This window comes from Mus caroli, unplaced genomic scaffold (genome assembly GCF_978045245.1).
Source record: "Mus caroli unplaced genomic scaffold, Mus_caroli_1 scaffold_10, whole genome shotgun sequence".
In the NCBI taxonomy this organism is placed as follows: Eukaryota; Metazoa; Chordata; class Mammalia; order Rodentia; family Muridae; genus Mus; species Mus caroli.
The window spans coordinates 26,806,428-26,833,126 of NW_028227265.1; the positions used below are offsets into that span (position 1 = coordinate 26,806,428).

The 26,699-nt window shown below is 39.9% G+C and overlaps 1 protein-coding gene across 2 annotated transcripts in view; it reads left to right on the top strand.

The window, feature by feature from the left end:
- Positions 1-26,699, top strand: part of Cdh11 (cadherin 11) — a 158,161-nt gene that overhangs the window by 25,212 nt on the left and 106,250 nt on the right. Inside the window, exon 1 of one of the 2 annotated variants that reach the window (XM_085843673.1) lies at positions 23,339-23,458. The exons of the other annotated variant lie outside the window; for it this stretch is intronic. The gene's annotated coding sequence lies outside the window, so the exon portion shown is untranslated. Of the gene's footprint in view, positions 1-23,338; positions 23,459-26,699 lie in introns of those variants that run through there. 2 annotated transcript variants of the gene reach the window in all.

Genomic DNA, 26,699 nt, shown 5'->3' on the forward strand with positions numbered 1-26,699 from the left:
ATGACTCTTCTTTCCTAGTTCATGGGCAAGGCTAATCTCTACACTATTTTGATAAATTAAGCTGAGTTGTTCAAGAAGGGAATACAACCGATTTCATCTTTTTTCTCCTATGCACTAGTTATCTTGAACTTTCACCTTGAAGCATCCTTAAATCATCTGGGAGGGGAGTTTCAATTGAGGGATTTCTTATATAAGAGTGGATTCTGGGCACCCCTAGGAGCTATCTTAATTGTTAAATTTATATGGGAGAACCCAGCCTACTGTGGATGGCACTATTTCCTGGGCATGTGTCCTGGGCTGTTTAAACAATTTAACTATGCCTATGGGCAGCCCCGCCAATAGCATTCCCCCATGCATTCTATTTCAACTTTGTACTTGAGCATCTGTATCACTAACATCTTCCAATGATCACTTGTAATTTCAAAGCTGAAATCAACCCTTTCTTCCCAGAAGTTGATTTTGGCTAGAATGTTTTCCCATGGCAGAAAAGAAACAGAATACCTCCAAAGTGCAGGCAGTCTGTACAAGCTCTATCAACAGCCTTTCGTTGCTATAACAAAATACAAGAGTCAGACAAGTTTATAAAAAAAATCATGGATACTTTGAGCTTATAGTTAAGGACTCATACGGTCAAAATAGCATTATCTAGGCCTTTTCTGTTTAAGGACACTTTCATTTCTCTGTGATCATGTCGTAGCTCCCAATTTTATAAAGCTCCCAGCGTTCAATTTTGGGGCTTTAACCTAACTACTAGTTTTTTTGTAATCACTTTTTAGAGCTCCCTCTCTAGAGGGCATAGCTGGGTTATTTTCTGTTCAATCTATTTGGTGCTGAGTTTGAATCTCTCTCTCTCTCTTACTCTCACTCTCTCTCTTTCTCCTTCCATCCCTCTCCCCCTCTCTCTTATTTTGATTAGATTATTATTCCTGCAGACTTCTGTTGCCTAGATTAAATCTCATGGGGAACTAGCTTCCAAATCCATATCCTGGATGTCTTGTATTTTAAAAAACATATGTCTAATTTTTTTTTGAGAGTCCTCAGTCGTGACTGAGAGCAGAAATATTCAGAAGCTTTCATGTGGAGAGTGGGTGATGATACCATTCTGGTTTTTGTTACAAGGCTGATAACTTGGTATGTGTTCTTAGTAAAGTAAATATATCAGTTATGGAGTTATTGTTTTCTGTATGCATATTGTATTTTAAAAATTCAGAACAACAAAAAACAAATACTGCTCAAAAATTATTGCATGTGTAGAGCAATGACAGTTGTTTGCTTTATTTCCACTGGAAGTTGTTTATAATAATCTGGAATTGTGGGGGGGGGAGCAAAATTTAGGAGAGGATACTGCTTGCATTTAGTGGGTGAAAGCTAGGGGTTCTGTCAAATGAACACTGTATAGGATGCCCCTCCCTCCAAAATAGTCTAGCTCTTTGGAAAACATCCACAGTGCTGAGGCTGAGAATCACTGCCTAGACTATAAGAATTAATCAAGAACATTCATTACTAAGAAACCCTGGGAACTTCTGTTCACAGAGCCATGTACATCACACATTTTATGAATCTGAGGCTAATAGATCACAAATGTAAGAGTGTATGTCCTCATGAAGCCCAAAGCATCAATGATTAGAATAAACATTATATTTTTATTATTACTTCTGAAGTACAAAATAATAGTTTGAAAACTTATGATTATGTTTTCCTCATAGCATAAAGAGAGTGAGTATGTGTGTATGTGTGTGTGTGTGTGTGTGACTGTGTAGAACAACCAGAAGAAAAGGTTGTAACTAGAAGAAGCTTCATAAAGATATTCACATGGTCTCCTTCAATAGTGTCTTTATTGAAACATAATAATAGACCACCATGGATTACTTTTTGCCTAGAGCTTGTCAAAAATATATTGCAAGCTGGAAGCATTGCATTCTAGTTATTGAACTAGCTGAAATTTGACCTTTGGATACAAGTAAAGAAACAGCTGTCATTCAGGGAAGTTAAAATATGTTCCTGGATGCTGTCAGAAGACTGGAGAGATGCTTTTTATTTTCTCCAGTCGGAAATCTGATGTTTCTATTTGAAAAATCCACCTTTACACACACAGACACATACACACATAAGAGTTCTAATAAATTAAAATTACTGTAAAAACTGCATTTCAAAGCCCATGCGATATTGCTATAAAATAAAAAAATGCTAAGACAGGGTAATTTATAGCAAAAACTTAATAATCTCAGCTCCTGTGATGGGAAAGTCCAGTAGCCCGGTCCTGAGGATTTGGTTTCCAATGTTATTCCATGTTATTCAAGATGATGCTTCACATAAGAGAAGAGGGACACACACTCCCTCGGGTCTCTTTTCTAAGTAAACTCGTCAGAGGACAGCAACTTCACAACTCATCATCTCCCTGTCTTCTGCTGCATTACATGGCCTGATTCAACATACAAATTGGGTAGGCAAATGCAGATTACAGCAGGAGATTCGCTACACCTGTTGAAGGCCTGAAATCTGAAGGTGAGGCAGATCAGCATGACAGAGGAGTCCATGGGTGCATGGCATGAAGCTGGAGTCTACAGGAGGATGCTCACCTTCTCAGTGGAAGCCTCAGTTCTGCTCATTCTACCTTTCAGCCCTTGGCACCAGAACCATGCCAATTACATAAGGTGAATTTTTTTCTTAAGGTAGAGTGAGAATGGATATTATTTATAACACACAACTTGGCATTTTATTATATTATTAGGTTTAGTAACCTAGGCAAGTTAATAAAGAAGCTGGGTTATCCCTCCAATTAGAGGCATAGGTCAGGAGTAGAGTGCTTTCCTAACACAGGATATCCTGGGTTCAATTCTCAGCACCAAACAGTTAACCATTCCACAAATCTGAGGGATTTTTCTTTTTTACTGACCCTGATGTTGTTTCACCTGCTGCGACCAGGATATCAAAATCTATAGGAAAGGAGAAATGCAAATCACATTGTTTCTCTCTTCAGCTCAGATTGACTTTTCTGGCCTGGAAGAATCAGCTCTGTATATAACCAGCTACTTGCAATTCTGTCTTGATCCCCACTGTGATGTCACTCTGAGCCTCCAGGAAGCAAAGCAGGAATTGGGAAAGATGAGGAAGGCCTGGACACAGGCTAGAATAAGAGCCATGGAGGAATAATCAGGGTGGGATCTTTCTTCACTGCTTCATAGATTTTGGTACAGTTTACCTGAGAGTTGCTAAGGCAGTGAGTGTGTTGACAAGGCAGATATAGATACTTAGAGTTGACAGAACACATATCTGAAATAGTTATTTGGTTGAACATCTATTTATCTTTCAAAGTATTACTATGTAATATCCAGAGAGCTAGGTCTTATATGCATAGGCAGAAACCAATATAGCCTCCAACTTCCAAGTGCTAAGAGTTTCAAGTGCAAAGCACTTCGTGTAGAAATTTTTGTTCTGATATGTGCAGTAATATAAACGTTTGAAGCCATATAAAGACCTCACCGAATGTTAAATAATTGAAACCATAGTCATTTAGCTCTAAATTTATCTTCCAGGTACACAGTCCTTGGATGGACTTAGCACCGAAGTCTGCCTGAGCAAAGAATTGCTGTTAGGCTTTTACTAAATCCCTGCAGGCCTCCCAGGAGAAATGGTTTGGGATTTCAAGCAGCTGGCCATGTGAAAAGTCCACCCAGGGAGGTCTATATACTTTTATGTTTATTTACCGTCTTCTCTGCTCTAAAAGGGAATTGAAATAGCTTTCATAAATAGCAGCAATGAGCTGAGACTTCAACAAATGGACACTTTGCTGAAGTCGGTGTGAACGGAAGGGAAGTAAAAGTGAGGTTGAAAGATGGAAAGAAAGTCCTCAACTGGAAAGCACACATTTATTTATGATATGGAACAGCTAATCACCAAAGCAACCAGAAAAATAAGGGTAGCAAGAGAACTACCACCAAGTAAAAATGAATTACCCTTCAGGAGAGCATTAGATTGCTTAACAGCTGATGCCAGAGAACTTCCCCTCCCCAAAGAGCCTTTATAAGGAAATCAATACTACCAATGAGAACCTAAGAGTTATCAGAAAACTGTATATGTATTTATTTAATTCAACCAGAGACCAAGTGTAGGCAGTCCATGTCCATCTCAGAAACCATATGTTGGTGTTTTTTGCCTTGGGCATTCCCTTTGGTCTTCCTCTTTATGTTGCTTTAGCACAGCTGCCTTGTGGCCTCCTCTCCAGAGAGAAGACACTGACCACTAGTCAAGGTGGAGACATTGGGAGCAGAGGTAGGTGTGCCCAGGGGAACCACTGTTCAGAGTTGGCTAATCAACCAAATGCCCAGACACCTGGACTTTCTGCTCCTTGTTGGCCATCTTCTCTTGTAATTATAGACAACGCATTTCCTTTTGTGCACACACAGGAATACGTCTCTATGCAGTTAAGAATCTCTCTGGCTCAGACATAAATAATGAGCAGCAAATCATGTCCAGGTGGGTTTGGATTTGTGGAACTTTTCCCTTGAGTTGCTCAAAAAAAATTATTCTTTTCAAGAATAATATTGGATGCTCTGTGAATTTTTGACAAAAAAAAAAAAAAAACACACAATGAGTTCCCAAATAAATACCTTGAATACAATGTTCTTTTTATTTTACTTATTTTCTTTCCTTTTTGTGGAAAGTATAAAAGCTATTCTCTAGGAACTTTTTCTGAAGTCAAACAGGAGAATCAGCATAATCAGTGTAGAGTCACAGTTAATGAATCTCTGCATGAGTGAGGAAAAGACCTGTAGTTTGGGCTGAGTAACAAGAGAACTCGGAAGATACATTCCTAGATAAAGTTATACCCAGCTTTTGCTCTACCCTTTCAGTTGTCTCTGGTATGTTCCTAGGCTCCTTCCTGCTCTGAGGGGTTCCCCATAACAATGAGTGGGAAGCAATGAGTTCCCCATCTTCTTCAGGTTGCTATGAAAATGGTGCATCAACACAAAGTGTCATACTTGATAAGGGGAGGGGGAATGTTGCTACTTAGAGCCTAGGACAGAGTTTCCTCTCAGTTTGGCCCAGGTCACTTTCTTCCTAGGCTCAATGATCCCTACTTGGCAGCTTTGGGAAGGACACTGGTCTGGGTGTCTGGGATTATAATTCTTATTTAGATTCTGTCGGGGTGTTTTCATTCAAACCTTAGCAAGTCATCCCCCTCCTTGGGACATCTGCTTACACATATTTTAAGGTAATGGCCTCTGTTTTGAAACCTTGACCTTCACGACTTACCATTTCTGAGGAGATGCCACAGACCTTGGAGTGTGTCAGTGGACAGCATAGATACCAGCTGTGACCACTGGATTGTGTGAAAAGTGGCATGGGATTAGCCACAGCAGGAATTTCTTAGATAGTGACACTTGGCACAAAGGAAAAGAGTAGACTCCATAAGCAAAATGCAAGATGCAATGGATCCCTCTAGCTAAGGGAACCTAGGAAGATTTCTGCCACGGAGAAGCATCATTGCAAAACCAGTTAAACATGTATCTAAAGAGTAGTTTGTTTGTTTGTTTGTTTGTTTGTTTGTTTTCCTATGTAAAAAAGTTTCAGCAGTTGCAGACAGAATTGATTTAGCAAGCAATTCCTCTGCCCTATATTCTTTATGGAATATGCCAAGGCATAAAGACAGAAAAGTAAATAGTGAAAAATCGTAGCAACTTCAGTAAGAAACATGTTTCTATAGTTAAGACAAAAATCTAAGACAAGAATTTGTTACATAGCTTTCAAGAGTTGTTAAATCAATTTAGTGGATATTTGTTGAGCATCTATTACGAGTAAAATAGTGAAATACATAGAAATGAATTTTTCTCTGTTGCAACAAAGGTGGTCTGAATGAATGTGTGCCTGCAGAGACATTGTTAGGCTATGAAACTGTCAAAATAATAGACAACACAGCTAAAGATGAATATCTAGGTAATAAAAAATTAGGCAATAGTATTGTTACATAATGACATTTCTACAGGTATTTCACTAAAATCATGTCACAATATTTTGAAATTAACAATAAATAAATAGCTTCAAAAGTAATTTTAAAGTGGGCAATATGCTGGTTAGATGGTTTAGTTGATACAGATGTTTTCACCCTAACTATGCAAGCTGACCACATAAGTTTCATTCCAAGAATTTACCAAAAGGTGGGAGAGAACTAATTAACGCTACAATGTTTTACTCTAATTTTCTCATGTGAGCCAGGGCACACACATAGACACAGACACACAAATAATGTTGATGATGATGGTGATGGTGATGATGTTGGTGATGGTGGTGCTAGTGCTGGTGGTGGTGATGGTGATAAGTAGGCAGCAACATTTAAATAAAACAAAGTGCCTGTCCTAATTTGCTAGGTATTTATTGCTGTGGTAAAGACCAAAGCAACTTGGGGAAGACAGGGCTTCTTAGGCTTATTCCATCATTCAGGGAAGCTAGGGCTCCTGGCAGGAACCTGAATGTAGGAATTGAAACAGAGTTCTACCCACTGGCTTTCTCTCTAAGCCATGCTTAGTCTGACTTCCTATATCACCCAAGACCAACTGCAGAGGGCTGGTCCTTCCCACAGTGGGCTGTCCCCTTCCACATCAATCATTAATCAAGAAAATGCCCTACAGACTTGCATACAGGCCAACCAAAGGAAGGTATTTTCTTAGCCAGGGTTCCCTCTTCCAAGATTACCCTAGTTTGTATCAAATCAACAGAATAGTCTCTAAAATATGCATATGGCCTAAAAAAAAAAGATCAGAAAAAAAGAAAATGTAGATATCCAACAGAAGCAGTCAGTTAGGCAAATTACATATATTGTGATAAGGAGTGATTCATTCTCTAGGTGTAATAAAAGGCATAAACAGACACATGCTTAAATAAAATTCTACGTGGTATAGGGTATGCCATTGAGCTATTTATTCAATCCAACTCAACTTTCCACACTGAACACATAAACTAGAGAGTGAAAAACAAAAACTAAAACAAACCCTCTGGCCAAATAACAGAACTGTGCAGCACTGATTTGCCCACCTTTCTGTGTTCATTTTCCCTTTTTATTTAAAATTCTACAATTTTCTGTTTTTCCATTGCTTCATTTAAGCACTCATGTAGCAAAAAAACAACTGAAATCACCCAATACTTAGAGGAATTGAAAGAGACTGGAAACGCCTCCTTTTCTACTTCACATTATTTCTATGTTTTAGTCATTAGGTCACTAGAGAAGGAGCTGATCCTTGGATTATCAGAAAATTTCAACCTGAGACATTTGTAAAATTGCCTCCATTTTTATCCCCAAATTAAAATGAAACAAGCTTCAGAAGTGTACATGGGTACAGAAGCCCTTGTTTTGTTGCATTTCTATAGACATCCCTGAGAGGGCTAAGGGGGAAAAAAAACGACAGGACAGACATAAATGAACAGGAGCTTCACTTAGTCACTTCATGACAATGAGCTAAGTGTCTCAAAAAAGCATAGTATCATGGCTGGCTTGGAGGTACATGAGGTGCCCTCAAGATATATATGTGGAAAAATAAGGCTGAGAAATGAGTTTGGACAAACCAAATCTTTCCTTATTATTAGTGATGAAGAGGACAGAATGAGGAATCAGGTCTGCTCAGCTGGGAGGTACAACTGAGCTGTGATTTCAAGTGTAGGACCTTCAAAATAGATTTTCTTTCACGAACAGAAACAAGATGTCATAAGCGCAGTGATGGATCCACTGTCAATCATGGGAAGCTCATGATCTAGGTTTAAGCCTTGCTTTTTTTTCTCCCCATGAGAACTCAGAACATGTCAGGTTTTAGAATAGAAATGTTTATCTCCATATCTGAATTTTAAAATTCGTTGTGCATATGTTCTGTGATTTAAAAGTAACAGTCTTTTTCCATTTTTCTCATTCGATTGCAAATTGCCATCGCACCATGTCATCAAAAAGTTATTTAGTGACAACTTATGGGGAGCCAAAAAGTTTCCTGTAATTTGCATATATTTCCCACATTCAGAACGTTAGCGATTAAGTTTTTTTTCCTCCCTGTGTTCACTTAAAATAATATATTATTATTGAAAATAAATATAATAATGAATGTGTGATGTTGGCTGTAACGGCATATGCTAAACATTTTCACAGTACGACACAGCATATGCTTAGTTCTTCATTAAGAGTTTTTTAAAATAACTCGTATTTAGCAAGAATACATTATCTTTTATTCAGAATTAATTATATGCTGTTTTGTGTACCATAATTTAAAGTGCTACCCACTTCTAATATGTAATACCCAGAAGAAACTATGGTTACAATTCATTAGAATTGGCTTCTTTCCTTGGCAATTTAGGAGCATAATGAACACATAGTGGAGAAATGCTATTTGTTACTGGAATCAAAAGTTACATGAAGTGCTGATAGCTAACAGTTACAAATCCTTTATTATTTTTTTAAGCACAGCATGCCTCAGGAGAATGGGAGAAGTCATGAGAGTAATTCTTGCATAATTAGTCATTTTCCCATTTTTTTGATGGCTTTAAGAATACGTTTTCACAGGGCCTCTTGAAATTGGTGGGGAGGAACACTGAAAAGGCATTTCGTATTATTCAAACGCAGGGTGACTTCAAATTATTTGCTGTGTTGAGACATACACTTTTGTTTTGTTTGGCTTTTGAAGTTTCAGGTTTTGTTGTTGTTTTGCAAGCAAACTCTTATTTTTAGCGTGACTTTGAGTTTAGTTATTTAGTAAGTGTGGCCTACCTACTTTAAAAGGAAGTCGCCTGTCTCAGACAACAACCTGGACTATTAAAGATATCTGAAATTTTGATCATCTCCTACTTGACGTATTATTATGTTTACATGAGGAAAAAAGCACCTATTAAACTCATGGCAATATACCTCTTGAGTAAGAATCTGCAGTTTAGAGTTCAGGTTTTTGAGTTTTGTGTAATAGCTTCAGTTCTCCATTCTAATTATTATTATTATTAACAATTTTATTAAGAGAGAAGAATGTATGCCCAATAAAGGAGACACAGGCAAGCAATAAATCTAAACAAAATTTATACATGTAGTTTCTATGTTTTGAGCTCTATATTGGCATGTTGAATTTTTTTTTAATGAAAGTTGATAGAATTTAGTATAGTACTGATCTGACCAGCCTGGAAACCAGGGACAAGTGTTAAGTCTCTTCAGATACAAATACGCTCATTAAAATAGATTTAATAATCTAGTGTATTTTAAAGCCTTACGTGTTCAACATATTAATGATGATTATTATTTTAAACTAACAAAGGTTCAGTATCATATACAGACATCTTTTCTATGTTAAAAATGTAGTGACTACATGTAAGTTTCCCTTTAAAGGATCCAACTACAGGTAAATGATTCCCCCCCCCCCCTTTTCCAAAGCCAGAGGGCACAACGAAGTAGTATTGACAAAATGTATTAACATTGAATATTCTTATTCACAATATTGGGGATCAGCTATGATACAGTGCAAAATAACTCACAATCAAATCCCTTACTTTAATTCACTAATTTGCACATATCTCCCTCTTTACATCTAGTCATTCATGATTTTTAAATTTACATTGTTTTTATCAGCACTCATTAAAGTGACAAGAGCAGGATTTGCTCGCTACAGGAACTCAAGGTGGGCAAGTTGAGTCAGAATCTGTCATTTAGTGCCTCATACCTTTACCTGTTAACTCAACTGCAGATTCCTGTGAACGGCAGCAAACACTTCCTATACAACATGACTCGCATATCCTCCAGGCTCCTGACACTTCATTATTCCTAAAGGAAAGCAAAAGAATAAGACAGAATTCTCTGGATTCAGAAAGAAAAAGGACGAGATTAAGATGTTGACATTGTGTGGGCTCCATGACTGTCATTGGTGGAAGAAGCGATACCTCTGTCAAGTGCAAAATTTAATAGTTCTGATTACCCAGTACCCACCTTCTGGGACATTTACCATTCACACCTAACTCTGAAACCTTTCCTAAATCAAAAATTTACAGAGTGTGTAGGTCTAGCATCGCTTTCATCTCAAATGCTATCATTTTTTATCTCATTTAAAATTCACTAAAGTAGAATATGTGGTTTAGATTTTCTATGAAAATTTTAGTCCATTTCTTCATTCTCACTCTCTGCAGTGGGCAAAGAGTATATAATATTGTTAGGTACTCAACCTCTAGACTCCGTTGAAGCTTTTTGAGTGAGTGCTAGAGTCCTATTGTCTTCTGTGTCTTTGTTTTTTTTTTTTCTTATAAGAGGTGCCTGAAGACCATCTGATTCAGTCATATTCGTGGACCAAACTTCAAAGGAAGTTCTTCGAACAGTAACCTAGACTTTTTAGTGCCTGGGAATGGTCTTTGAGAAACTACTTTCCTATCATGATTTCAGGAGACTATGGAGGTTCCTAACTTAAGAAGTGGAGGACTTGGTCCGTCTCATTTATAGAAAGCTTTCCCTCTCGTATTTTTTTTAATTACGTAGTAAATCACTTTCTTTAGATGCTTGAATATTCATACAGAATGCTAATCAGAACATCTCAGCTCTGTGACAAGGTATCTGAGGAAGCAGTGGTTTCCAGGGGGAAGTGGCCTTTGGTGAAAAGACATTTCAGCTTACGTCGAAGGAACAACGGTCAGGAACATCAGAGAAATGCCATTCATCTCAGGGCACCCAAGAAGCAGAGATACAAGGAGGAAGAACGTGATCAATGTGACATATGTCCCTAAAAAAACGCCATTCATTTTGCGTCTCCGGATCTATGACTTCACAGTAGAACTGTGTCTAATCTGTTAATTAATTAATCTGTTGTCTAATGCAGACACCTTATGGTCCCGTTGGTTTTCTCCAACTGGATCTACTATTGGTGCCCACACCATTTACCCATGAGCCATTGTGGATACCTCATATGCAAGCCACAGTACAAAGGTGTATATGCATTCTAATTTCACAGAACTGGTAGAAATTGACCTAGATTGGGTTGTTTGACAATGTGCTTTCCGGAACAGCAGTGCCTACATCTCCTGGGATTTTGGCAATCATCTTTTGGTGTTTTTGGAGTCATCAACTCTTGCTGTCATTATTGGAAGCTAATCTACCTCAAGGAGAGGAAGTGGAGCTCAGTGGTATAAAACTTGCCTAACATATGGAAGTACTGTGTACAGTCTGTAGCAGCATGAAAAGAAAATCCATCCAGATAACTGGAGATTTCGGATGGTTTGGAACCACTGGTCTTAAGTATATAATTTTGAGGCCTTCATAGCTAGTGGCAAACCTCCATTTATTAAGTTGTCTCCCTCATCAATGTGTGCCAAAGATGAGACAGTAATTTCTTTCATCCCACAATTCCTGTTAGAGAATCTCCCTGACTTTATACCCTTGCAAGAAATTTTAGAATCAATGTCACAAGCAAATTCTGCCTTTAAAACAGGTAATGACTCTACTCACAAGGTAATGGCTTGTTCTCCTAAAAGCAGCATCAAAATAACATGACAAGCCCAGTTGGGCCTAAATTAGATGACAGGTTTCTAAGTTAAAGCTAATTGAGTTGAATCTTGGTTTTGACATTTACCAGCTCCGTAGCTTTTAGGAAAGCTAGAGACTATCCAGGAGCCTTCCTTTTATACCAGAAAAGGAGTCATGATGGCACCTTTATTTCATATGGCAATTTTGAACATTAAACAAGAGAACAAATGGAAAATGCTTTTAAGGACCCAGTAACCAGCAAAGCGTAAAAGAATGTTGGAAGACATGTAACCATAGATCTGCACTGCCTTCCTTTCAGGCTGGCTTTCCTCATCCCAAATGTGGAGTGTATGTGGTGTCTAAAAGATGATGAATTTCAAGAACTAAGTGAAAGAGAGTATATCAGATTAGGCACTTCTATGGGAGAGGAGTGGCTTTACCCCCAACATCCATGTACAGAGATTACAGCCACTTAGCTTACTTACAGAGGATGAATTTGTAAAAGTAGAATGGAATGTGCTCCAGATCTCTGACTTCAGGGATGAGGTTTATGAATCATTAATGATAAATTTGCAATTTTCTATCTATGTATTCATTAATTTTCTTTTTAGCCACAGTGAGGGGAGAAAGCTTTCTGTTTTGTAGAATTTTAACTATGATTTTTTTAATGTAATAGTATTTTAAGCTTCTTCTGTTGTGGAGATAAACACCATAACCAAAAGCAACATGAGAAAGAAACAGGTTAAAGACCAATTGTCATTTAGAGAAGCCAAGACAGAAGCTCAAGGCAGTTCCATGGAGGCTGGAGTTGAAGTGGAGATCATGTAGCACTGTTGATGACAGGGATTGTTTTTCAGCTCATGGTTAGCCACCTTTCTATATGTCCCAGACCTACATGCCTAGGGATGGTACCAATCACAATGGGCTGGTTCCTCCCATGTCATTTAGCAATGAAGAAAGTTTCTACATTTGACAAAGTCCAGTCTGATGGAGGTGACTTTTCCATTGAGTCCCCCTTCCAGGCATGTGAAGTTGACAACAAAGAGTAGCTCTTCTAACTATCTTTTTTGTTAGATATAGAATATGGAAAGCACTTGAGGCAGTTCTTTACTACCAGTAAAACATCCTCAAGCCACTATCACCATGCCAGACAATCCAGACCACCTCTCTGGTACCTTTTATTTGTACGAGGGTACTTTCTGCCTTTACTTATGCAGTGAACACCCCTCCACTGTTCCTGAGTGCTTTTTTAGATGGTGTAATTCAGATTTTCCATTTTCATATCAAAGTAAATCTTTGCAAGTTAGTTTAAACTATCAGTGCCCTTGTTATTAACTTCTCTCATTGAAAAAAAATACTATTTCTTTATCATACAAGCAAGGTTTTTCACACTCAGAATTTTTGACAATTTGAGTAAGGCACTCTACAACACCCTGAGGGACTACCCTGTTATTCATTGTGAGATAATTACTAATGTGCCAATCTCTATCCATTTGACTTCAATATTTATTTCTTCCTAGCTATGGCAATCAAACACATCTCTAGACACTGAAAATTTTAAAGAGGGACAAAAAAATTAGTTCCACTTAAGAACAGTTGTTGTAGATGTCCCTCTTGTCCTCTTAACTTTCTGAAAATTGGATCACAGAACTGAGTCTTAATTTATATTCATTTATTCATTTAATACTTATTTATTCATTGATAAGATTACTTACTATGTGATTTTGGGGACATTGTTGCAACAGCACAGAGCACTGTTAATTCTTCCTGGTGTTATATAGGCACCAGATATGCCTGCACTTAGAGCCTTTGTAAAGAGATATTGTGGAAGATGTTGTCTTTCCAGTTTTATCCCCTGCCTTTGTCACTCACTTGTCAGAGTATTTTTGTCAGCACAAGTGGTCTGTCATCTAAGATTTAATAATAAGGCTGGTTTGAATAGAAAAGATAAGAGTTCTTAAAACATAAGAGCAACTCAGAAAGCATTCACAAGGAAGACACAGAGCATTGGCGTATCTCATTTGAATTACCCAGAACCTTCTTTTCAGAGTTTATCTTTGAGTCCAGATTTGTTTTACTACAGACTCTATGCTGTTTCCAAGACACTGACAGTTCCAATTTAGGTAGTATGGATACAAGGAACAGTGAGAGACAACCTTGATACCTTTCAATAGTTCTGTGTGAGGGAAGGAGATGAATGTAAATTATGTTGCTGACCATGGTGAAAGTCTTGCTAAGTCAGATGAGAATGGGTGTGGCTGACTCAATAGTGGGGGGTGGGGGCGGAGAGCATGACAGATATGCTGGTCCCCATTCCACTGATGAGCTGGACCTTCCTTCAAATCTGAGAAAACTATATTCACATGACAAAGATGAGGATAGTTGACTACCAGGTTTAATATATTCTAGGGATCTGTTTTCTGCAATTAGCTTGAGGTGTGATCTTACTCCCCAGACATGCTCAGATATTCCATGGTACTTATTCTAATCAGCTGCTTCTACTACTGTACGATGGGGCTTACTGCTCTACTCAGACCTTCCAGCTTCCTGATTAGGACCTAGGGAATAATGTCCGGAGCTGAGTTCTACATTTGGTCAGATTTCACATTGCTCCAGGCAGAAATTTAACATATGATGAACCTGAAACCAAAGATCTAGAAAAGATGTTTGTGGGCAAGGGCCTCTGTGGTTCATTGCTGAGTTGGAGATCGCCTGACTGTAGCATCTGGGTGGGACTATACCCAGGTATGAGGGTTAGAATTTGTGTAGGATGTACCTTGACTGACATGAAGTAGAGGTGGGGCAGCACTGGAAAGAAGAGAATCAGTCATCCTAACAGACTCCTCTTCACTCCGGCACCTGATGTAGATTCTGTACGGTGTTTACGTGAAGGTATTCTCTGCTAGTATCACAAATCCCTCCTACATTCACAGCACAGGTTGATTTCAGTACATATCTATATGTGGTACTGTATGGCTACTTGAAAGCTTTATTTTAGAATATAACCAGAGGAAAATCTTTTGTGTAAAATGGTATCTTTATTGTTTGGTCAAGACATATATATATATATATATATATATATATATATATATATATATAAATATATATATATTAATCCTTATGCCTTCTTTGGGTTATTGGAAGCTTTGCTGTGAACAGATGCCCATACTGTTTCTTAGGCAGCTCAAGTAATCTAGCATTTGGATGGACACTATTACATAGACATGGGTGTCAAACACCACCGACTTACTATACATGGGTAAGCATTTGGTGGCTCTTGCACTGACTACCTTATCTGGGGCCTAGCATTAGCTTTTTATACCAATCTAAGAAATATAGAATTAACTATTAAAGAGAAATATCAAAATACTAAAGACAGTCTACATAAACATATATATAATATCCTGTCGTGATACTAATCAAAGAATGAGTATTTGAACAGTGTTATTTATCCTCTTTTGTTTCACGTGTTGAATTGCATTCATTTAAAATTATTTCCTTCTTTCCCTTTTCTCCCCAACATTTCCTATGCTTCTCTCTTCACTCTTTATGTGCTCTGCACTCCATTCATTCTTTAGTCTTCCCTCCTCCTCCTCTGCCTTCTCCTCCCTCCTCCTCCTCCTCTTTTTTCTTCTTCTGTTTCTATTACTTCATTGAGAGTGTGATTACAATATACATTTCTAGAGGTACAATAATTAAAACATCATTTCTGGGAGATATTTTTTAGTGTGTATGCATAGTTTTCGAATGTTACCTCCTTTGACCCAGCAATTTCTCTTCTTAGCATCTGTTCTAAAAGAATGAGCAGAAGTGAAGACAGGGATTAATATACAAAGCATTAGCTGCATTGTTACTTATAATAGCAAACTTTAAAAGCTATTCATAGCCCAATAGTAGAGAGTTGAATGGTTCTACAGCTTGTTGTTCATCCTGGCAGGCAATTATACAACCATTAGAAGCAGGGTTCCCGAAGACTGTTGAATCTTGTCGCATGGAAATGCCCAGGGCATGTATTCAGTCAGGTGCAATAATAGAAAGAGAAAAAAAAATCTCAATTATTTGTTAAAAACAATAGTAAAAGAAAAACAGTGGAACAAAATGTTTTTTTCTCATGTATTCCTTTTGTTTTCTAAAAATTTGACGCTGAGTAGGCATTAATGTATAAAAAGAACAATATGGATAAATGTAACCTAAAAGTTCTGTTGATTCAAATAACCACCATGTGAGATGAGAGTTGTAAGCCAGAGAAAGAGAGGTTTTCAGGAAATCAATCTATTGATTCCTCACAAAGAAACAGAAATAGTTAGGGAAAAGAAATGGGTGAGTGTTAAGAATTCACACATGATCTTCCAATAGACAAGGAAGATGCTGGTTTCAAGACCTTCTGGAGACTAGACTTTGCAAATGGCATCAGCATAAACTCAGGAAACCAAGTTTATATGCTGTGATTGGGGCAGACTTTGTAGCACCTATGTCTCAATCAAGTCAAGGAAGGCAAAGAAGCATCAGGCTGTGAGACATTCTTTATTTTCTAACCAAGCTAAGGGAAAAAATGGAATCAAAAAGTCTTTGAAGGCTTACTACAGACTGTGTGTTAGGGAACACATTCAGGCTTATACTCATGCATGCACACATATGCAGATGTATACAGACAAAGTGAATAATAAAACTTACTGTTAAAAATCAAACTAAAAAAAAAAGAATGAATTTATGAAATTCCTAGGCAAATGGATGGACCTGGAGGGCATCATCCTGAGTGAGGTAACCCAATCACAAAAGAACTCACATGATATGTACTCACTGATAAGTAGATATTAGCCCAGAAACTTAGTATACCCAAGATACAAGATACAATTTACAAAACACATGAAACTCAAGAACAAAGACCAAAGTGTGGACACTTTGCCCCTTCTTAGAATTGGGAACAAAACACCCATGGAAGGAGTTACAGAGACAAAGTTTGGAGCTGAGATGAAAGGATGGACCATCTAGAGACTGACATACTGGGGAATCCATCCCATAATCAGCCTCCAAACACTGACACCATTGCAAGATTTTGCTGAAAGGACCCTGATATAGATGTTTCTTGTGAGGCTATGACGGGGCCTGGCAAACACAGAAGTGGATGCTCACAGTCAGCTATTGGATGGAACACAGGGCCCCCAATGGAGGAGCTAGAGAAAGTACCCAAGGAGCTAAAGGGGTCTGCAACCCTATAGGAGGAATGACAATATGAACTAACCAGTTCCCCCGGAGCTCGTGTCCCTAGCTGCATATGTATCAGAAGATGGCCTAGTCGGCCATCACTGGGAAGAGAGGCCCCTTGGTCTTGCAAACTTTGTATGCCTCAGTATGGGGCAACGCCAGGGCCAAGAAATGGGAGGGGGAGGGTCTGGGGGACTTTTGGGATAGCATTTGAAATGTAAATGAAGAAAATACTTAATTAAAAAAATCAAAGTAACACTCACTGTACATAGAATATGCTAATATTGTCTTTTAATAACATTTTGATGAGGGGCTGAAGTGTATCTCATTCAGTGCTATCATGCTTGTCCAGTGTGCTTAAGGCAAGACATATACATACATACACACACACACACACACACACACACACACACACAGAGAGAGAGAAAGAGGGGGGGTAGCAAACATCAAAATCAAAGATTTTTCTATTCAAGAAATCAATAGCAATGTGTATTCTAAAAAATAAGAAGCTTAAAATACTATTTTCTCATGCATTTGACTATTCTCTGTTCTGGAAACCTGTTTTTAATAAAATGGCTGTGCTGAAGAGACTGTGAACAACTAAGAACTGAAATGTACTACCCTCTACCTGCAGCTTGTCTGGAACCACACTTCCATCCCAGATATCATGCAGTTAGAGATCTATTACTGCATTTTACTTCTTACCCTGGCGTCCGGTATGCAGCTAATTACTAATTGTTTCCCAAATGGATTTTGCAGCCTCTCTTCCCATAAAAGGTTTTGTCAAAATTCCTGAGTTGACTTGGTTAATTTTCACTTGAACTGAAGCTATTCAGCCTTAATGTTGGAATCAACACATGCATCTTAGGTGGGGAATCACACCCCTCTCTCATCCAAACTGGAGTGTGTCTTGACAGTATAGCTGCTGGGCTATACCTTGTTGAACTGTAAGCAGCTAGCAGTCCTGTGGATTATCGTTTAGCCTACAAGTTCTCTAGGAAGCATTACTTCTGCTTCCCAGCCTTTCTTCTTCCTTCCTTCCTTCCTTCCTTCCTTCCTTCCTTCCTTCCTTCCTTCCTTCCTTCCTTCCTTTCTACCTTTCTTGTGTACTGAGTATCCAGAATCAGTCTCTGCTCCTCATACCAGGGATCTTTATCTTCACCCTGCCTCATGAATTTTAGTATGAAGTTGATTGGCAGGATGATGATCCTAATAGAGTGTGTTGGATTCTATAACATTTCTGGAACGTCCTGCAGAAAACTCAGTATCATAGGATGGGGGGAAGAGTTGCACTGTATTTTAAAGAAAAAGACTGTCTAGTCTACAGTGGGTAAGCCACCAAGTGTCTTCTTTGATGTTGCCATCCATGGTATAAGAAGTATGCTTGGTGCCACTAGGAACATAGGTATCATATCTCAAATAGAATGTGATAGGTCCTGAACCCAGGTAATTCATACACAATCATGTGCTTGTATTTTTAAATTATTTTCCTCTACATGGAAATAGAAACATGAGAACAACTGTAAAGTCTTGGGAACAAACACAGACACACAATACTTTCTACTTTACCCTCAGCATCAGAGAGACTTATTGGATATTTCTATATTGTCAAAATATTTCTATATTGTCAAAATATAGAAATCTCCAGCAGATGAGGAAATAATGGCAGAGTAGTGTTTCTGAGTTAATGACTGTCGTGAGGTGGGGGTGAGAGTGTGCTAGAGGTGTTCATAGCCCAAGGAAAAGGAACAACCCAGAGGCCTATCTTCTGCTTCCAATATGCAAGTTACTCATTTGAATTTATAAGTCTGTGTGGGTCTTAGCCACCTAGATGACATACAAACGTATCAGTGGCTGACCAAGAGGAGGGCGTGGTTCATCATTAAGAATAGCATGCAAGGAAGACACTGCAGTGCCCTGTAGATAAACGGGGGCAATACACTCTAGAATGTGTTGCAGACTCCCTCAAATAGTTGTGAAATTTCTTGTTATTGAGTCCTTTAGATGTGCCCTAACTTAGCACTTTATTTAAAAGGATTTCCTCCTTTAAATATAATGTGCTGGATGTAAATCCCATATAGGGTTCTTTTTATAATATCTCATAATTCAAATGATCACTTTCTTGACTATGAGCAATATGTTAGGCTATCTTGTGGGTGATATTTCACAGTTGTTAATTTTCTTTTCCTTTTTCTTTTTCTCAGTTGCCACTGTGTTGTTCATCAGGGTTTCTCCCTTGTACTTAAATGAGGCTGTATTATTTCCATCCGTTTATTTATTCTATGTTGTAATTTTTCTTTTCTGTCACATGTACCTTATAATAAAGGATTTTTCTTTTTCCACAGCTAAGGAAGGAAGCAATACATGTTTTGAGTTTCTACAAGTCCTGCCAGCAGTTCGATTATCTCATTTTTATCCATGTGTAATCATCTAGAAAGATGTCCATACCATTTTCCCCCTAAGATAAGAAACCTGACATTTAGGGAGATCAAGTGATTTTCAGGTGTTCATATGTTGGAATGGTAGAGGCAGAGCTTAGATGCGCTGGTATCTTTACGATTTTCTGACCTTTGCTTGAAGTATTTGCCGAAGGATGAAAACTAACACGATTTCCTCCCTACCTCCTTAAAATAGCTCCACGAAATGGAAAGTGTATATAGGACATGTGCCCTGGCAAATCTCAGCTCTATTTACTGGCAGACACATCCTATGTGGCTTTTGGTGTCTGACTGTCTTGGGTTCCCATGAGTCTTCAGACCAGACCTCTCTTTCCAGGTGTTTATAGGATTAGACATTTTTATGTCCCCCAGAATGGGCTGTGTGCCAGGTGGTGTTATTTCCACATCTGGTTATTTCTCTAGTCTCCATTTTCCCAGACTGGGTTATGGGGTTATGCTAACTGGAATTTTCTCTCTTAGAGTTCCTGAGGGAAGGCTTTCTGGTTTATTAGTGTCCTTGAGAAACAGAAAAGAAAAAAATCAAAGGAAGCCATGCTTTTTCAGTGGGGATCAAGGAACTCAAAGAGGAGTTTGTAGGAGGAGAAGCTTGTCTGGAATTTGTATAAATGAAACCTGGGTTTATCAGGTGCTCTGGAAGGGAGGTGGGAATTGTGCTTCTCATACTGAAATGCCAGTACTTCACTCTGCAGGGGTTTATTAATACTTGGCATGCAAACTCTTGGGATATAGAGGTGTAAGGGATCTGTTTTCAGCATAGTTTCGGCTCCCCTGTAAAGACAATTCTTGTCTGTCCATGGTGCTATTTCAGGACTTGCATCCTTTGTCAAAAATAACCAGTCTCCTTTATCAAGCCACACCCCCCAAAAATCAAGATTTGTTGAATTCAATTTAGCATGCAGAACAGACCCAATAGCAAACCATTATTTCTGTCTAATAGTTGATTGTTCAGAAAAGGTAGTCAATGCCCTTGGGTCTTCCATGTATGCTGTTGGTCCTGACACTGTCTTGTGTGTTTGTTGCCCATGCAGGGTGCTGCAGCCTCTTGGAAGCATCAGGCAATGCCTGATTCATCCAAGGAGATAAATCTTCAGAGTTGTATTGCCTGTCAGAGGTAGATTCTCCTGAAACACTCTTTTGGCTGTCCTGTGAAAGCCAGTGATTCACGGGCCCTTGCCAAGGGATCACCATAAATCCTGTTTAGACAGAGAAATCCCTAATGAAAGAAGGGGTCTTTGCAGTGGCCCACAGCCTTGAGCAAAAGCAGCAGGAAGAGGACTGTTTGCAACAATACTTGAGTGGAGGCTGAGGATTTGACTGCATGGGCAGGGACACAGATGGTCTTATAAGTAGGGTTTGATGAGGAGAGGCCCCTTGTGCCACGAGGCGGGTGGAAAGAGATTTAGTACAGGGTCTGTCCAAAAGCCACTGTCACATGTGGGTCCCTCTAACCCTCCTTCAGAGATTCTATGGAAAGAAAAATATTGACTAATGCTCTGTCTTTCTAAGTTGGGAAGAATAAAGGAAGGTAAGCTGCCAGTCCCTTCTCTCTCTTCCTCTCTCTCCCCTTTCTCCTCCCCGTTCCTCCCCTCTACTCTGGCCAGCCTACCAGGATAGTGATGGTCACTACAAAATGGGGGACACATTAGCAACTACAGAGACTTTTTCATTTTCTTTCAAAAGTCAGTCAGTTCAGATCTTCATATGTCTAATTCACTGTGTGCAGGATTCAGCTAGGTGCCAGAAAGAGTAGGATTCCAGGAGAGAGACAATATATATGTATGGATGTGTGTGGCAAGAAATGCTTCTTCCCCTTCATAGGATATTTTCAGGCAAATGAATTTTAATGAAAGATATTAACCATTTCTTCTACCTTATGGTGGGGAATTATTTAATGTTACCCTGTTCTGGCAATGTTTAGACTATTCTATACAATGCTTAGGGAGTATTGTTAAAACTTTTCATTTTTGTGAGTCGTTTCCTTGGCTTTTTCTGGCTCTTGTTTCCCTTTTCTCTTATACCCATCTTTCATCTTTCTGCTTCTGTGTCTCCCTCCCATGCCAAGCTCACTATGTGAGAAAGTAGCTGGGCTCTGGCGATGCTTCCCTGAGTGTTACACAGTGCAACTCCTGGGTGCCTTTGGGGCAGCTTTAAGAGAAGGAATCCCCTGGTCTTAAACAGCACCATTTAACAGCAGTGATTTTATAAAGGAAACATTGCTGGGAATCACAGTCCAGATCTGGGGAAAACCCCAGTAAGTTTTAGAGAAGCTTAGCCCCTGTTGGATATTGTGCAGGAAGCAAGTGATAGAGCCTCTTCTGATTTCAATGCTTGCTCTTCCGTGGAGTTTTACAGAAGGACAGGGAAAGACGTTTAACTCATGGGCTCATGGGTATGGAACGAGAGCTTGCTTTATTTCTCACATCAGCCAAGCCTTCCTTTAGATACTCCCCAATCTGGCAATGTGACCTGATACTCAGTGCCTCCTCGGTGGCTTTCCTACCTCTGATTCTGCAGCCAGGCAAAGAAAGAAGGGAAAAAGTAAAGCTAAATGGACTCCGCAAGGGGCACTGCCAGGAGTCCCTGGGTATTTGCTTTATTCTATCTGTTTGATTTAGAGCAAGACAAAACAGCAAATGTTCCCACCTCTGGATCCAAGTACTTAAGTACAGCTTTAACAACAGTGGTTCTATGAATAATGAAAGAGTTTGCACCTTGTCAGGAAAGAACCCTGACATCAAAGAGACACCAAAAACCGAAGCTCCAATGTAAACTTCCTCCCTGCATCCCAGTATCAGTTTCCTGCAAGATTCTGCTTTCTTAGAATGCTGTCCCTCCACCAACAGCTTGCTCACTCTCTCCCAGGGAGTTTACCAACTCTGCAGGGCCTCTGATCCCTGCCTTGACACCATAAAGTAGAATTGGTTTAATCAAGCCCCCAGGTGAACTGCACAACAAAGTCACAGAAGCAACTCTCAGCAGAGGAATGTCAAACTCAGGGCCACACTAGAATTGGATGGAATGAATTATTGAGTCATCAGTAGCCTGAGGAGGTACATAATAAGAGAGGTCTACAAAGTACAGTCATCATTATAAACAGTATATGAAAAGCCTGTGCATAAATATTTAGTAGACACACACTTAGACATCTCCCATCTTTTCCCTTCTGAATCCTGTGTGGAGAAGAAAACGCATGCTACTGGACGCTGCATTTCTTGTTTTCTTTAAACCCTCTTAATTTCCAGCGAGTGAAACTGTAGAGTCTCTCTCATTTTGAGCTGCGTATCTGTCCACTGTTGAGCTCCCAAACAAGCAAACAACAGCGGCTTAGACCTAAGGAACTTAGTGTGATGATCTGAATTTTAAGGTTCAAGGTCAGTTCAGCTGGTCTGGCAGAAGTCACCCTAAGGATGGGATGGGACAGAGCTCAAAGGAGGTGGTAAGGTGATCCTGGAGCTTCACCTGAGGACACCTCTTCAGTCAACCCCATCAATGTCACAGGACAGTCTAAACGACAGAGCACTTGTTAATCTCTGTAACCTGGATAAGGAGGTGGAGAACCTTCGAGGGTTATCTGGTGAATGAGTAAACCTGAGAGAGATCCAAATATCTGCAGTTTACTACAAGGTCTATTCTTTGATCATTCAGTCCCTAATGATCTATGGTCTACTACAGAATTGTGTCAGATACGTTTAGTACTATTCAAAATTCTCAAGCAAACTTACCACGGTTTTTTTTTTTCTTTCTGTCTTTGAGTACTACATCGCTAAGTCCCTTGTTATTCTGAATATGCTTTATGATATGTGTGTGAGTTAAAATGTTCTTCGAAATCACGAAAGGAGAGCAATGGTTAACGGGAGCTCTGTTTGTAATGGTGATGGCCACATTCTTGATATCTGAGCCAGGAAGGGATGGGGTTGGGTTTGTTCTTTCGTATGAGGAATAGTTATTTTCAATTCTGACTGCTGAGGTCCTGCAGCCTCTGTGGACTGGCATCCCGTGTGCCAGGTGGGCCCCACATTGCTCTGTACTAGCGTTTGCTGCCCCTCTGCCTCCTCTGTAGCAGCTACGGCGCTGGCCTCTCTGGCTTGTGTCTGCATGGGGACTCATTAGCAGTGAGTATGTGTCTCACACAGTGGTTCATTCACAGGCCTGCTAGCAGTGCCAGGGGCTAGGACTGCCTCTTAAGCCATTCTGGGAGGCTGCTATGCAGAACAAAGCTGGGCTGATCCCTCTCACAGTCCTATGGCCCTTGATTTCCACATGTAAGATCACTGAGAAGGAAGCTTTCTGGACTCTCATCGCCACAGCCGGATCCTGACCCTCTAGGATGACTGTAAGTGGCCAACTGCTGCTTGTGACCTTGTGATGGCACAGTAGGCACTGGATTTATCAGGTCTGGCCTCTCCATCTGCCATCCAAGGCACAGGTGCCAGTCACCCTGCTTAGCACAGGCAGGCCAGATATGGAACAGTGGCTTGTAGCTCCTGGCACAGGAGACCAGCTTTTGTAAGCTTTAGTTTGGCATCGCCGTTTTATTTATGTCCTGCTTGTATCGTTGCAGCTGCCGGTGGCTCAGCACCATTTCACTATTTCTGTCCTTTCTCCTTGGGGTATGATTGCCATTTGATTCAGTTTGTTTTTATTCCACCCTGGCCACTGTAGCTGGGTTGGCTCGGACAGAGGATCCGTGTCTTAGGAACTCCAGGAAGTTTATTCTGGTGTCTCTGCGAAAGACATAGTATGAACTGGGTGCTACTGCCCGATTGCAGAGTCTGGGGACACACATGCTTGGGACACTGTTTCTACCTTCTGTGTTTGGTTGCCTCCCTCATTAAATCTTTCTGGGCCTGTGGCGTTGACTACCAATTGGTGTCTGACCTAGTTACAGGGAGCTACGTAAGCCCTTGCTCATCACACGGAACGGATCTTAAAAGTTTTGTTCCATGTGACTCAGAGTGGGCTTCGTCGTTTTAGTGTCCTGTTATCTCCCATGTGTGTGTAGGTGGAATGATGTGAGCGTGGAAGAATATGTGTGTATTCACACAAGTGGGGGAGGGGATTCAGTTTCCTAAATGAAGCTGGCATTTTCCATTGCTATGTTGGGGATCTGGTTTTTTTGGAAACAGAGCTGTGTCTCCTTGCAGAGCAGTTTACAGATTATCTGCTTTCTGAGTCAGCCCATCTTGGGTTTTCCACATAGAGCACTTTCCCTTGAGCATCGATTCTCACAGTCCCTGACCCCAACCCTATCCCTTGATATCAATTCTGTTTGCCAGTCTTCTGCCCAAGAGTACCAGGCTGTTCCTCAAAAGATCTTTTCAATTGCCTGTTGAATGAATTAAGATTTCAGTTGAGACAGTTTCAGAGGACAGCACAAGGCTCCAGTTGGTTCCTTTCTCAGCACTGCTGAACTGGGTGTGATACACCTATTTGGCTTTTGTTTGTGTTAAGCTCACCAAGCAAATGTGAGGTTGGTTTGTTCAGCATATCCCAGTATCTGGGACCCTTAGCCACCATTTTTGCAGTGCACTGTGAAAATCACTCTCTCCAAACAGGATGAAGGAAAAAAACCAAATTATCTTTTTTCCATATTAAGTTAATCATACATATCTAATTGCCAATCAAAGGTCCTAATCAGTATGACTTCATCAGAATTAGCATTTATTTTCAATGCCTCTCCTATATGCCTGACCTATAAACAAGAACTGGGGAACGGAAAGTGAACAGCAGCCTCAGCAGGTGTTTCTAATCATAGTGACCTTCTTTTGGTCTCTGCTTGACTTGAGCAGTTACTGAGAGGCCACTGTGTATTTAGGTTGTTTTCAGTTTTATATTATTGCTTATTACGCATCTCTCATAATGTTCCAAGCAGCTCTGTAAGTTAGGCAGGCCATACAGGAGAAGACTCACATGAGGAAGCTGAAGTGTATGCAGCTGAGTGGCTCTCCTCTCTATGCCCCACTCCCACCCCAGACCCCTGACAGAGCGGCACATTTTATGAGAAAGCAGAGGCAGCCGTTTCAATGTAAGACTGGACTTTGGGACTTGCCCCTTGGCTATTAGTCATTCGTGCACTCTTCCTCTCTATGGCTCTACACAGCTGTTTGCTTTTAAGTGTAGTGAATGTGGATCAAGTTCTTCCCAAGTTCCATGGCTTCTGGTTTAGTCTGAGTATCTTAGGCTAAAACAAGTCTGTTGCTCCATAGAATAACAGAGCTTCAAGCTTTTCTTTTTTTTTTTAAATGAATCTATCTATGTGTGTGTATGTTGTGTATGAAATGCAGGCTATATTTATAAGACAGTTTGCCTGTGGCCATAGGTCCTGAACTCAGTCACTTCAGTCTATAGGCTGGTTGGGCGGGTTACAGTTTATTACCTAGTTTATACTGAGACTAGGCAGATCTCTTGTAGCTCATTTGGCAATGCTGTCCCGGCTTCAGAAAGCACATCTAAAATTAGGTACAGTACCATGTCATCAGTGATAGGTTATTTCTCTGCCACCTGTAAAACGAGCCAAATTAAGCCAGATTAGATTATATTGAAGGCAGCTTTATCGGAAAGCTGCTCTTGAGTGGCTGAGTTCACTGGCTCCCAGAGAGTCACCACCGTGAGTGTGGTTGAAGAGAATGAGAGAAAAGGTATGTGCATAGATAGAAGAGGAGAAGAAGAAGGAAAAGGAGAGAGAGAGACAGAGAGAGTGAAAGACAGAAAGAGGACAAGCAATAGCAAAATGTTTGGATTATATAGGGCCTCTGAGGGGAAGGGCAGCCTCGGGTCTAGAAAGTTTAGGGTTGGGGTAGCATATGCCAAGGATGGACTGAAGCATGCTGGGAAGACCTGGAGGCCAGGTCTGTTTTGGTATGGAAAATATGAACCCCAGTCCTGTGTGTGTGTGTGTGTGTATGTGTGTGTGTGTTGTGTATGTGTATGTGGTGTGTGTGTGTGTGTGTGTGTGTGTGTGTGTGTGATAGTGGTGGGGGTGGCTGAAAACCAAACAGTTAAGGTCAGGGATCCTGGATTATCCATCAGCATATCCCTCAATCTCAGTACAGCTTCACACACCATGTCAAAGTTGGTCAGGTAGATAAATGGATGTCTTGGATGGAGTGATGGTGCTCCCAGAAGTATTCTTGTCCAGCTCTTGCCTTCTGTCTGGTACTTGCTGACCTCCCTTCCTGGATCCTCCAAACACTAAGGAGTATTTTAGACTCAAATTGATGCTATCAATATTTAATTTGACACTTCGATGATTCAGGCATTTAGTGTTGTAAACTATTTTCCTGTTTCTATTCTGGAATAAATTGGCTTGTTCTTTTGGCAGCTGTAGGTGGAATGTTTCTTCCTGGCTGGTAGAGAAAGCAATAGAAGGGTTTAGACCTCAGCAACCTCAGTCACTCTGGTGGTGTCCAGTTCAGGGATCCACCTTACAAGAGAAATATGCAGTGTTACACGTTGAGATTAAGATCATGTATCTTACAAGTTACATACCAATTTCTAGGACAGATAGCAACTTTAGTATTGAGGAAAAAGAAAGAAAATCTTGCCATATTTTATCCATGGAGATTCATAAAATA